This window comes from Anabrus simplex, chromosome 2 (genome assembly GCF_040414725.1).
Source record: "Anabrus simplex isolate iqAnaSimp1 chromosome 2, ASM4041472v1, whole genome shotgun sequence".
Classification (NCBI taxonomy): domain Eukaryota; kingdom Metazoa; phylum Arthropoda; class Insecta; order Orthoptera; family Tettigoniidae; genus Anabrus; species Anabrus simplex.
The window spans coordinates 145675836-145688554 of record NC_090266.1 but is presented as its reverse complement, the minus strand read 5'-3'; the positions used below and the strand labels follow the sequence as shown (position 1 = coordinate 145688554).

General features: G+C 42.6%; 1 protein-coding gene across 2 annotated transcripts in view; it reads left to right on the top strand.

Annotated features, from left to right (window-relative positions):
- Window positions 1–12719, top strand: part of LOC136862711 (protein suppressor 2 of zeste) — a 293904-nt gene that overhangs the window by 278649 nt on the left and 2536 nt on the right. The gene's annotated exons all lie outside the window — the stretch shown is intronic.

Below are 12719 nucleotides of genomic sequence, written 5' to 3'. Positions count from 1 at the left end.
TATCACCGAGCTCGATAGCTGCAGTCGCTTAAGTGTGGCCAGCATCCAGTATTCGGGAGATAGTGGGTTCGAACCCCACTGTCGTCAGCCCTGGTTTTCTGTGCTTTCCCATTTTCACACCAGGCAATTGCTGGGGTTGTACCTTAATTAAGGCCACGGCCGCTTCCTTCCCACTCCTAGACCTTTCCTGTCCCATCGTCGCCATAAGACCTATCTGTGTCGGTGCGACATGAAGCAAATAGCAAAAAAATAAAAAATAAATGTCAACGTAAGACACAGCAGTTTCTTCATACCAGTAAGCGTCTCTAGTGTGCTCAATGAAGGTGTGCCTTGATTGCCGTGTTCTAATTCTGTACTTCACAAGTTATTCTGCATTCTGTGGGGCAAACTACTGTATTGAATTAGGCCTATAACTTGTATACTAAATAACCTTTGTATTCCTCAGATTTAAAATACCGTACTGTACACGTTCATTTTACTGAACAAAGTGTTCAAATATGTACCTTGGATCATTTCATGTTATTTTGATTAATACGAACTTTCATTAACTCTTACAACCTCAATTGGTCCGGATTAATGAGGTTCTATTGTATATTATATGATATTACATTTTCTCCCTGCTAACCTTATTGATCAAAGATACATGCGTCTTGTATCTCCCAAATGACAATAAAAATGTTCTGTTCCTTCTCAGGCTTATATCATTGTTGTTATTTCATTTCTATTCGCATATTCATATTTGGATCAAGTATATTCACATTGCAGATCCCTGATTTATTGAAGTGTGGGAATGTTTCCTCCCCTGTGAACCACGCGACCTTGCCGCTGTGGGGAGGCCTGTGCGTCTCAATGAAGCAGGTAGCCGAGCCGTAGGTGCAGTCATATCGGATGGGAATCTGACGAGAAACCTGGTTCATCCAAAGGAGAGATGCTAGCAGTCTTTCGAAAGTTGCAAGGGCGGCACTCGGGATGATTGACTGGTATGGCCTTGTAATACTATTTGACATGACTCAGCTGTGTTGATACTGCCACATGGCTGAAAGCAATTGGAAACTGCAGTCGTAATTAACTCCGGAGGATATTCGGATATCCGGGAGGGAACTACACGTGAGAGGGCAATTGTCAGGAAGATGAATACTGACACTCTGCGAGTCGGAGCGTGAAACATTAGAAGTTTGTACCTGAAAAAGTGAAATGGATAGATTAATGTTAGATATAGTTGGTACAAAGTGAAGTACATTGACAGGAGGAGCAGGATTTTTGGTCAGGTGACAACACTTTTACAAATGTAAAATCAACCGTGGAAATCAGGATTAAGTTTAATAATGGATGCAGCCAGTCCCTGCTATGAATGGTGTGAAAATGTCGCTCATAGGGTCGGTTGGTGCACGCATTTCAGTGGGCTTGGAAGACTGATGTGCAATAGCAACTTCTGGCTCAGTGAGGAAAGCAACGGGAAACTACCTCACTCCTCATTTTCCCAGTACGCCTCTTCAGTGACACCTAGACCATTTATGGCAGCTAATGGTGAAACTGTTGAGGATCCAACCAGCCTTCGGGGCTGAATACCCAACACATAAGAAAATAGGGTAGTTTGTAAGCTATTATGATCAGCATAGCGAAAGGAGTATTGTTGTCAAGATGGACACCAAGCCGATCACCACAGTAGTGCAGGCATTTACGTCTACTACTTCAGCAGATGATGATGCAATCTAGAGAATATATGAAGAGGTAAAATATTTAATACACTTTGTAACAGGAGATGAGAATCCAATTGTTATGGGAGACTGGCCAAGGAAGAGAAGGTAATGTTGTAGGAGAAATGGAACTGGGGAAAAGGAATGGAAGAGGAAGACGGCTGGTAGAATTCTGCATCAATCATAATTTAATCCATGTTAATACTTCGTTCAAACGCCTCAAACCACGGCTCTATACGTGGATAAGATCTGGAGGCACTGAAAGATAGCAGATAGACTGCTTTATGATTAGGCAGAGATTCAAACCAGGTTTTGGATTGCAAGACATTTCCAGGAGCAAACGTAGATTCTGAGCACAACTTGGTGGTCATGAAATACAATCTTAAGTTGAACAAATTAAAGCTTTACAGTTTGTTTTACGTCGCACCGACACAGATAGGTCTTATGGCGACGATGGATTAGGAAAGGCCTAGGAGTGGGAAGGAAGCGGTCGTGGCCTTATTTAAGGTACAACCTCCATCATTTACCTGGTGTGAAAATGGGAAACCACGGAAAACCATCTTCAGGGCTGCCGACAGTGTGGTTCGAACCCACAATCTCCCGGATGCAAGCTCACAGCTGCGCACCCAACTCTCCCGGTAAGAAATTAAAGAAAGGAATGCAAGGAGATGGGATGTAGACAAGACGAAGGAAAAAAGAGAGGGGCATTGCTTCAAGGAACATGTTACACAATAACTAAATTAAAACGCCGAAGGAAACACAATACCTAGATGAAGAGTGGACAGTTGCGAAGAATGAGATCAGTAGGGTTGCTGAAGAAAAGCAAGATGAAGTATGAATCAGTGGATAGCTCAGGAGATAGTAGACCTGATTGGCGAACGGCGAGAGTACAAGAATGCGAAACATAAGGAGGGCAGAAAAGATTACAAGTGATTAAAGAGTGAAGTGGACAGAAAATGTAAGACAGGTTAGGAAAAATGGCTGTAAGAGAAGTGCAAGGATGTTGAAGGTTGTATGGTTGTAAGAAACGTAGGTGCTGCGTATAGAAAAATCATGGTTAGTGTTATTAGCTGCCGTCCTCGGGGGGCCCGGGTTCGATTCCCGGTACTGCCAGAAATTTAAGAATGGCAGGAGGGCTGGTATGTGGTTGAAATGGTACATGCAGCTCACCTCCAATGGGGGTGTGCCTGAAAAGAGCTGCACTACCTCGGGATGAGGACACGAGTTTAGTCCGACTCGTTGGCTGAATGGTCAGCGTACTGGCCTTCGGTTCAGAGGGTCCCGGGTTCGGTTCCCGGCCGGGTCGGGGATTTTAACCTTAATTGGTTAATTCCATTGGCTCGGGGGCTAGGTGTTTGTGCTGTCCCCAACATCCCTGCAACGCACACACCACATATAACACTATCCTCTACCACAATAACACGCAGTTACCTACACATGGCAGATGCCGGCCACCCTCATCGGAGGGTCTGCCTGACAAGGGCTGCACTCGGCTAGAAATAGCCACACGAAATAATAATAATTTAGTGTGTAAGATGTAAGGTACAGAAGAAGTGACGTTCGATTTTAGAAAGAATGTTGTTATAACTTTCTTAATCCCAAGAAATCAGCTACTGACAAGTGTGAAAACTACCGCGCTATTAATTTAGTATCTCAGGCATACAACATTTTAACACGTATCGTATACAGAAGAATGGAAAGACAAGTTGAAGCTGAGTTGGGAGATCAGTTTGGATTCGAAAGAAATGTAGGAACACGTGAAGCAATCCAGATTTCACGTCTGATCTTAGAGGGTCAAATTACGAGGACAAACCCACGCAGGGTAGAGAGAGGTATATTCGCGATACAGATAACTTCGCGATAAAATAAGTATCATGAACTTGCCTATTGCATACTAAGAATTTCGACCTTACAAACAACTAGTTCCCTGAGTTCTCAACATATCTGCAGCTACTTGCATTGGTCTAAAGGTTTATCACGATTTTACATGTATCACGAAAGACCTCCCTTTACTCTACCTGGCATTCATAGATCTAGAAAAGACATTTGATAACGTTGATTGGACCAAGCTATTTGCGATTATGAAGGTGATCGGGTCAGTTAATGAGAAAGAACGATTATCTACAATCTGTTCAAAATTCAGTCTGCAGTGAAAAAAATCGAGGGCTATGGAAAAGAAGCAGTGATACGTAAAAGAGTGAGGCAAGGCTGCAGTTTGGCCCCTCTCTTTTTAGTGTGGATATAGAACAGACTGTAAAGGAAATCGAAGGAATTTGAAAGGGAATCACAATCAAAGGAGAAAAAAATCAAAATGTTGATATTTTCCGATGTTAATGTTACTTTATCTAGTTCTGCAGAGGATCTGGAGAAAATACTGAAAGATATGGACACAGTCTTCGACGGGATTGAAAAGAAAACCTACAACCTGTTTTCCAGTCATTGACCGGGTCAGAGATGGAATTAATGAAGCCCCATCTCGCGGCGAGGATAGGAATCGTGCCGGCTGCCGAGGCCTGTCGCACTCCTCTGGGGCAATGATTAATGACTGACAGATCAAAATGAAAGGATAATGGAGAGTGTTGCTGGAATGAGAGATGTCTGAGAAAACCGGAGTACCCGAAGAAAAGCCTGTCCCGCCTCCGCTTTGTCCAGCACAAATATCAGATGGAGTGACCGGGATTTGAGCCACGGAACCCATCGGTGAGAGGCCGACGCACTGCCGCCTGCGCCACGGAGACTTTCTTCGGCGGGATTACAAGATGGAAATAAATAAATCTAAAACAAACGTAATGGAGTGCAGTCGAACGAAGACAGTGATGGAGGAAATGTTATATTAGGGAATTAAGTAGGGCTAGATGCATATGTTTACTTGGTTATTAGATTAGCTAATGATCGCAGAAATATGGAGGACATAAAATGCAGACAAGCACACGCAAAGAAGGTCTTTTCGTAAGAAAGGATATGTGCTCACTTCGAACGTTGACGTAGGAATTAGATGTATTTGAAGACTTTCGTCTGGAGCGTGGCATTGTGCGAAAGTGAAACATGGACACTAACTAGCTCAGAAAGGAAAAGAATAGCTAGAAGTGTTTGAAATGTGATGTTACCTAAGAATATTGAAGGTGAGGTGGATAGAGTGAACCAAGAATGAAGAGATACTGTATCGATTTGGTGAGAGGAGACCGATTTGGCTGAATTTGACTAGAAGAGAATATAGAAAGATAGGACACATCTTAAGACACCCAGGGCTTTCTCAGTTGGTTTTAGAGGGAAGTGTAGGCGGTAGGAATGGTACGACTAGACCGAGGCATAAATATAACAAACATATTATAGCTCATTCCACGTTAAGAAAACAGTACGGCTCTTATGAACCTACCCCGTCTGAGACACCCATAATTCCTCCTGATTAAAGGATATTATACTGTACTTTGTAATGTATTATGAAAGACAGATAAAAACAGGATGAGGCATTTTTGCCCGTGAGTTATTAAAATAACTACATAACATTTTCTTTTTCATAAGCTCGCAGTTGCGATCAGCAGTATTCTGTAAGAAGGAAGTCAGCTCCCAGACTAAACTATCTTTACATCGGTCTGTTTTCAGACCAACTTTGCTTTACGGTAGCGAAAGCTGGGTGGACTCAGGATATCTTATTCATAAGTTAGAAGTAACAGACATGAAAGTAGCAAGAATGATTGCTGGTACAAACAGGTGGGAACAATGGCAGGAGGGTACTCGGAATGAGGAGATAAAGGCTAATTTAGGAATGAACTCGATGGATGAAGCTGTACGCATAAACCGGGTTCGGTGGTGGGGTCATGTGAGGCGAATGGAGGAGGATAGGTTACCTAAGAGAATAATGGACTCTGTTATGGAGGGTAAGAGAAGTAGAGGGAGACCAAGACGACGATGGTTAGACTCGGTTTCTAACGATTTGAAGATAAGAGGTATAGAACTAAATGAGGCCACAACACTAGTTGCAAATCGAGGATTGTGGCGACGTTTAGTAAATTCTCAGAGGCTTGCAGACTGAACGCTGAAAGGCATAACAGTCTATAATGATAATGTATGTATGTATGTATAAATATATTTGTTGGAAGCAAGCACAGTGGCAGGAACAGCCATCGCTTCCTTGCCTTCCTTCATTTTCCTCTTGTGTTTCTCCGTACAAGCAACGTGTAGTTCCCCACGCTGTGAACCGCCGGCAGTTCACTTCTGTAGTGAAGTCATCCACAGTATTTATTCGTTGCAGGTGTGTTTTTAGGCTTCAGATCACTGCGTACTTGTCTTGTGTTGAGTGAGAGTTCGTTGTATATTGCATAGTATTTGTGCATGTTCTATTATCTTCGTACAGTACAGAAGTTGTTACTGAAGATTTTGGTGTCGTGGTGTGCAGCGATACATCATGGTATAACTTGTACCGATAAAAAAATTGCCGTACCATTGTTTCTGTGAGCGATACGACAGCACAGTAGTACCCCGCGTTGCCTGAAGAAATGTATTAAATGCAATTAAATGCATCCCTCGGCCCTCGAGCCCATAAAATAATATTTTTCTATTTTCTCCCTTAATTTGCCTTACACGTCAATGCTGAGGTTTTTTATGTGCCGTAGTTTACCTCTGATTCTGTACAAACCAAAAATAGCCTCTGTAAAACCCCCGTCCCCTTTAGTTCATAAAAATAATTTGCAGCTTAGTTTCTTCCGCTTTTTGTCTGACTGAATTTCACAAATTTATGTGCGGCCGTTTTCCCGTGATTTTGTTGAGAAGAGCCGTTCGATATGGCAACTCTGTTGTCATAAGAGCAATACTGTTTTCTTAACATTGAATGAATAGATGTAGGATGTGGTAGTTATGTAGAAGTTGAAAGTTCAGCACAGGATAGGGTGGCATGGATGGATGTATCAAACCGGTCTATGGACCGATGACCCAAAGAAGATCATGTGAATATTTACCGCTATCTCCTAGAAATATGTTTTGAGACTCACGCATTTTTATCCTACGTCCACACAATTATTTGTATCTGCCAACTTGCTCGTGTCCCACTTTCATGACATTAAACTGCTTGACATTGTCACTGCTCCCAATTGTTTGATGATTTTGTTGTTGCTAAAATACAATTGTCCACCAGGTAGTATTCCTAATTATAAGTTACACAGATGCGTTATTTAAAATACGATGATAATATAAGTTGGGGGAACGGTGAGTTATGGCCCATCTAGGCTGCGTTGACAAAATACGACTCCGAGTAGAGTTGGAGTAGAGTATAGCCGAGTACCTAACTAGTAAGGTTAACTCTGAGTAACGGTATTTCGTGAACGCTTGGGGTGAATACAGAGTAACAGAATATGGCTAATCAATTAAGGAAGTTTATTTGTTTTACCATAACATCATTTGCGAGGAATTTAATGTCTAATTTCCAAGTGAGTTTCTTCATAGCAGTGTGCTGTGCTATGCTCACCAAGTTGTGCCTTTAAAGCAGTGTCCGTTATTCTTTATCTCGTAGGAACAATCTGATTACATTGATGATGAGTACCAATAGGCCTACATCGGCTCCGCACTGGTGCTCGATAAGCCATTTAGGACAACTGACTATATAGATTACGTTGTTAACAACTACGACGAAACTGAATTCAAACAACATTTCCGATTGCCCGGATCAGCATTCGAACATCTACTCAGAGCCATTGGCCCTAAACATTCTAAAACCAAAATCGGTGAAGGCCATTGGAAGACCCACGAAAGCAACTTCTGATTGTTATTCGGCTAGCACCTGATTCGTACAGATCCGTTTCGTGAGAGTTGTTATGCACTGTGTGGTAATCCTATAATTAAATGGTCTCATTCAGAAGGTCATCTAAAATAAAAAGAGTTACGTATTTTACATTTACGAAGGAAATCTTAGAAGGCTGAGGTTAATAAATCAGGTGATCATTCATAAGATGGGTATTCTTATAAAAAGTCATTCATGTTATTTCCGCCGATTATTAAAATTGGTACCTACTTTTCCTGTTTTAAACGAAAATATCTCATTCTTTATTCAATACATACCGCCCTTCTTTGTCAACAACTAGAAAATAATTTTAATTCATTGCATGTCAATATACTCGCATTTTAATATTTTTCACCGCCACCAATGAATGCTCTAGAAATGTGGTGCTATAGGAGATTACTGCGAATACCATGGACAGCACACCGTACTAATGAATCGATCCTGCAACAGCTCGGCATCAGAACAAGACTGTCGACCCTTACCAACCAAAAACAACTCGGATATTTTGGTCATATTGCCAGAAGACAGGAGGCAATGGAAATACTTATCATAGAGGGAAAAGTCGAAGGCCGAAGGCCTAGAGGACGTGCGCCGTTACGATGAATGGACCAGATCAAGAACTTTACCAGGATGAGCGTACAGCAAGCAAGTCACCATGCCCAAAGCAGAGACTCCTGGAGGAAGATCACCAAAAGGATTGTCGCGTGATGCCACTACACCCTTACGAAGGGTTGGACTAAGAGAGAGATTTAGGCGGAGTAAAAATAGTATACTCTGAGTTTTGAATGCATTTTCTGAACACCTTGTAGAGTTAACTCTTTACTTTTGTAAACGGATAGAGTGAACTCTGAGTTTACTCGGAGTTGGAGAGTAGTATTTTGTGAATGCAACCCTACATTAGCCGTTTGGGATGAGGCAATGTAAATGTCGAATTGTCGCATCAGCTAGCGACAAGTGTCGAACCGCTGCCACCTGCTACCACGCCTACTATCGTAGCTCCCTGTGACCTACATCGAAGTCTCTCTCTCACTCGCACATTGCGTCACCCTGCCTTGCTACTCTTCTCTTCGCTTACGTAACCAGTAAGACCGGTTTCCACCATAGCTTCACGAGTTAGCCTCAAATTACGAATACTATTGACTACTGTGCACCCGTAAAGCAATTTTCTTAATAGAAGACACGTCAAGAACTGGTAGCTGGTATGCTGCAAGTGTCACCGTACAATACTGGGATCGAAGCGTGCGTTTATTCATTGAGTAGCCATAACGCTTGGCAAACAGTTTTACGAAACATAACCTTCCCTTATTTTGAAAACGTTCTCCATTGTACTTGGTCTATTTGGAATTAAGCACCATGTGAACACAGGTCTAATAATATAATGAATATGTAAAACTCCTCCGACCCAAATTTTTGTGTTTCACAAAAGAATATTTGAGTTAGGTTTTATTGCCATAATTTTCGACAGAACAACTCTTTTTTTTTTTTTTTTACAATTTTGCTTTACGTCGCACCGACACAGATAGGTCTTATGGCAATGATGGGCTAGGAGTGGGAGGGAAGCGGCCGTGGCCTTAATTATGGTACAGCCCTAGCATTTGCCTGATCTGAAAATAGGAAACCACGGAACCATCTTCAGAGCTGTCGCCAGTAGGGATAAAGTAAACTCGTATCCTCATCCCGAGGTGTTTCAGCTCTTTTCAGGCACACCCCCATGGAGGTGAGCTGCATGTACCATTTTAAACACATACCAGCCCTCCCGCCATTCTAAAATCTCTGACAGTATCGGGAATCGAACCCGGGCCTCCGAGGACGGCAGCTAATACCGGTAACCGTTACACTACGGAGGCGGACATGTTAGAGATTAAGTACATTCTGTCATCTTATCAAGGATATAAGGTACGAAAAAATGACCTCGGTTACGCCCTTCGAAAGGAATGGGTTAAAACGGAACCCTCCTGTTGTGAAAAAAGTTAGCTCATTAAATGAGAGAAGTTTAAGGTGCTGAGCATGAACGATTGTCGTCACACAAGGTGTACGCACATGTCATTCGAAGGTAGAAAACTTACTGACTGTACCACATACGCTGTGATGTCTTAGGTAATATTAGACTTTGTGTGTATCTTTTGTATGTCTATATGATATTCCTTGAAAAGTACTACTTCATGCACGTGTGGGTGTGATAGTTGTTAGGAAATATTTTGTTCAGATACGACGATCCTTGAGCCTCTGTGGCTCAGACGGCAGCGCGTCGGCCTCTCACCGCTGGATACCGTGGTTCAAATCCCGGTTTCTCTATGTGGGATTTGTGCTGGACAAAGCGGAGGCGGGACAGGTTTTTCTCCGGGTACTCCGGTTTACCGTGTCATCTTTCATTCCAGCAACACTCTCCAATATCATTTCATAGCATCTATCAGTCATTAATAAATCACTTTGGGAGTGGCGACCCCATCGTACTAATAGCCTACATCTGCTTCATTCATTCCATCCCTGACCCGGTCAATGACTGGAAAACAGGTTGTAGGTTTTCATTTTCTTTTTTCACGACGATCCTTAAAACGCAAAACTTCAATTTATACATGAGTAATTATGTAAAAGGATAGGTGTACCATTTTTATTGTGAGTCACTGTACATACATGCATGGTACGTTACACGTTAATAATTGTATCCCTACCTATAGGATCGGATAACTCACAGATTCTCCACATAAGGTCGTGAGCGCTCTATAATTGGGACAGCCAGAGAATGACTTTGACATTTGCGAGTTGTGTTGTCACGCGCTAACGCTGGGGGAATGGAAACACACTCGACAGTTCAGCAGGGCTCAGCGCCTTATCATCTCGTTCAGATACAGTAGATAGGACTCGATATGAACTTTTTAACTAAATTTGTTCATTGTAAACCTAATTGAGAAGATAATTACAGATCAGTTCGAACGAGTTGCCTGGTTTTTTTTGTTTTTTTTTTGTCTTTGCTAATGGCTTTATGTCGTATCGACACAGATAGGTCATATGGTGACAATGGGATAGGAAATGGCTAGGAGCTAGAAGGAAGCGGCCGTGGCCTTAATTAAGGTACACTGAAAATGGTTTTCCGTGGTTTCCCATTTTCACACCAGGCAAATGCTGGGTCTGTACCTTAATTAAGGCAACGGCCGCTTCCTTCCAACTCCTAGGCCTTTCCTATCCCATCGTCGCCATAAGACCTATCTGTGTCGGTGCGACGTAAAGCACCTAGCAAAAAAAATTAATGTACAACCCCAGCATTTGCCTGGTGTGAAAATGGGAAACCACGGAAAACCATCTTCAGAGCTGCCGACAGTGGGATTCGAACCCACTATCTCCCGAATGCAAGCTCACAGCTGCGTGCCCTTAACCACACGGCCAGCTCGTCCGATAGTTGCCTGTTTGAATCTGGGAAAAAGAACATGGGAAATGCTGTATATAGACTAACTAATTGAATACCCTATCTCAAAGGGCAGCATGATAGCCGAGTGTCATGTTCAGTGGCTTCTCACCTAGGTGGCGGCGGTTTGAATCCCAGCCATATCGGATTAAACAAAATAAAAACTTACGCCTGTGTGGTACGGATTCCAGGAAAAACTGGAGGTCCCGAGGTTATGATCGCAATATCAACATTCACGTATAATTACACACTTGCTTTCTTGCACTATCTAAAATACTCTAAATCAGGGGTACTCAGCATAAGGCCGGCGGTCCGGACTCGGCCCTCGAAGGCATTTTATGTGGCTTCCTGGCCGTGTTTTTGTAATGTGCTTAAGTTTCGGTTTATGCTTTTCGTAGATACCAAAAAAACCCAGTTGATTAGAAATTTGTTGTAATTGTAACTAGAGGTCGAATTAATTGAACTTCTGTGTTGTTCCCATTTAAGGGACAGTTCACGAAGTGAAATCTGGTGAACATTTACAGGACGCTTAGTAATGAAAATGTTACGCCTTTCTTGAAAATTGCGGGAAAATACTTGTGCTCGTTTGCGAGTAATTACATTTGTGAACAATCATTTTCAAACATAAAGTTTATAGCATTAAAATTACGTTCCCGGAGCAGTGATGAACACCTACATTCCATTCTGAGAGTGGATATGTCAAATCTATCTCCACACATTTCAAAACTGTCTTCAAGCGAAGGCCCAGGCCTCTCATTAATGTGTGTGTCCAAAGTTAGAGTATTGTTTACTTTTCTGAATTTGTTTTGTATTTTGTATCAGGTTATTGTTTGTATTATCGAATAGCCGTGTGAGAGATTGGTTAGTTAATTGGTTGGTGATTGAAGAAGGAGGCACATGGGTGTGTGGCTGTATTTGTATGTTCGGGAAGAAAGGGGGGGGGGGCAGAATAATGTTGCCCGCGGTTCGTTCAGGAATCTGCCATTCGGCCCGCCCGTCACTGTAAGACCTATCTGTGTCGGTGCGACGTGAAGCAATTTAAAAATGTAGTAGGCGTAGTAATGACGAGAGCTGTCTTTAAAAACAACGAACAGAAAAGCTCCCTCTGTGGATCAGCAGCAGTGTCATCCTCCGGATCCCTGAAATGCGGGTTCAAACCCGACTGAGATAAAAGGCGGAAAAAATTCCATTCAGCATTCCATGTCGTACAATGTCGACGAACAAAAGAGCTCTAGTAACACATCTGGTGTTCACTGACAAATTTAATTAAAACGACATTTCATCGCCCATCAGTTCCTCTTCCGTTAGGTGGAGTTGTCTATTATGGAATGTTGAAATTCACATGCAGGCGGCCTAAATGGCACCAAATAAAATACGTACGTGTGGTAACTCATACCATACGAGTATTATTACTATTATTATTATTATTATTATTATTATTATTATTATTATCTTTCTTAATCCGTTTACAGTTCAGGGATGGTTTTTCCCTCGTACTCGGGGAGCGATCCTGCCTCCACCATCTCAAGGGCAGTGTCCTGGAGCGTGAGACTTTGAGTCGAGGGATACAACTGGGAAGGAGGACCAGTACCTTACTCAGGCCGCTGCCTTATGTTACGTATCATCCTGGCATTTGCCTGGAGAAGAAGTGAGAAACCACGGAAAACCACTTCGAGAATGGCTGAGGTGGGAATCGAACCCCGCTCTATTCAGTTGACCTCCCGAGTATGAGTGGACCCCGTTCTAGCCCTCGTACCACTTTTCAAATTTTGTGGCAGAGCCGAGAATCGAATCCGGACCCCCTGGGGTGGCAGCTAATCACACTAACCACTGCACCACAGAGGCG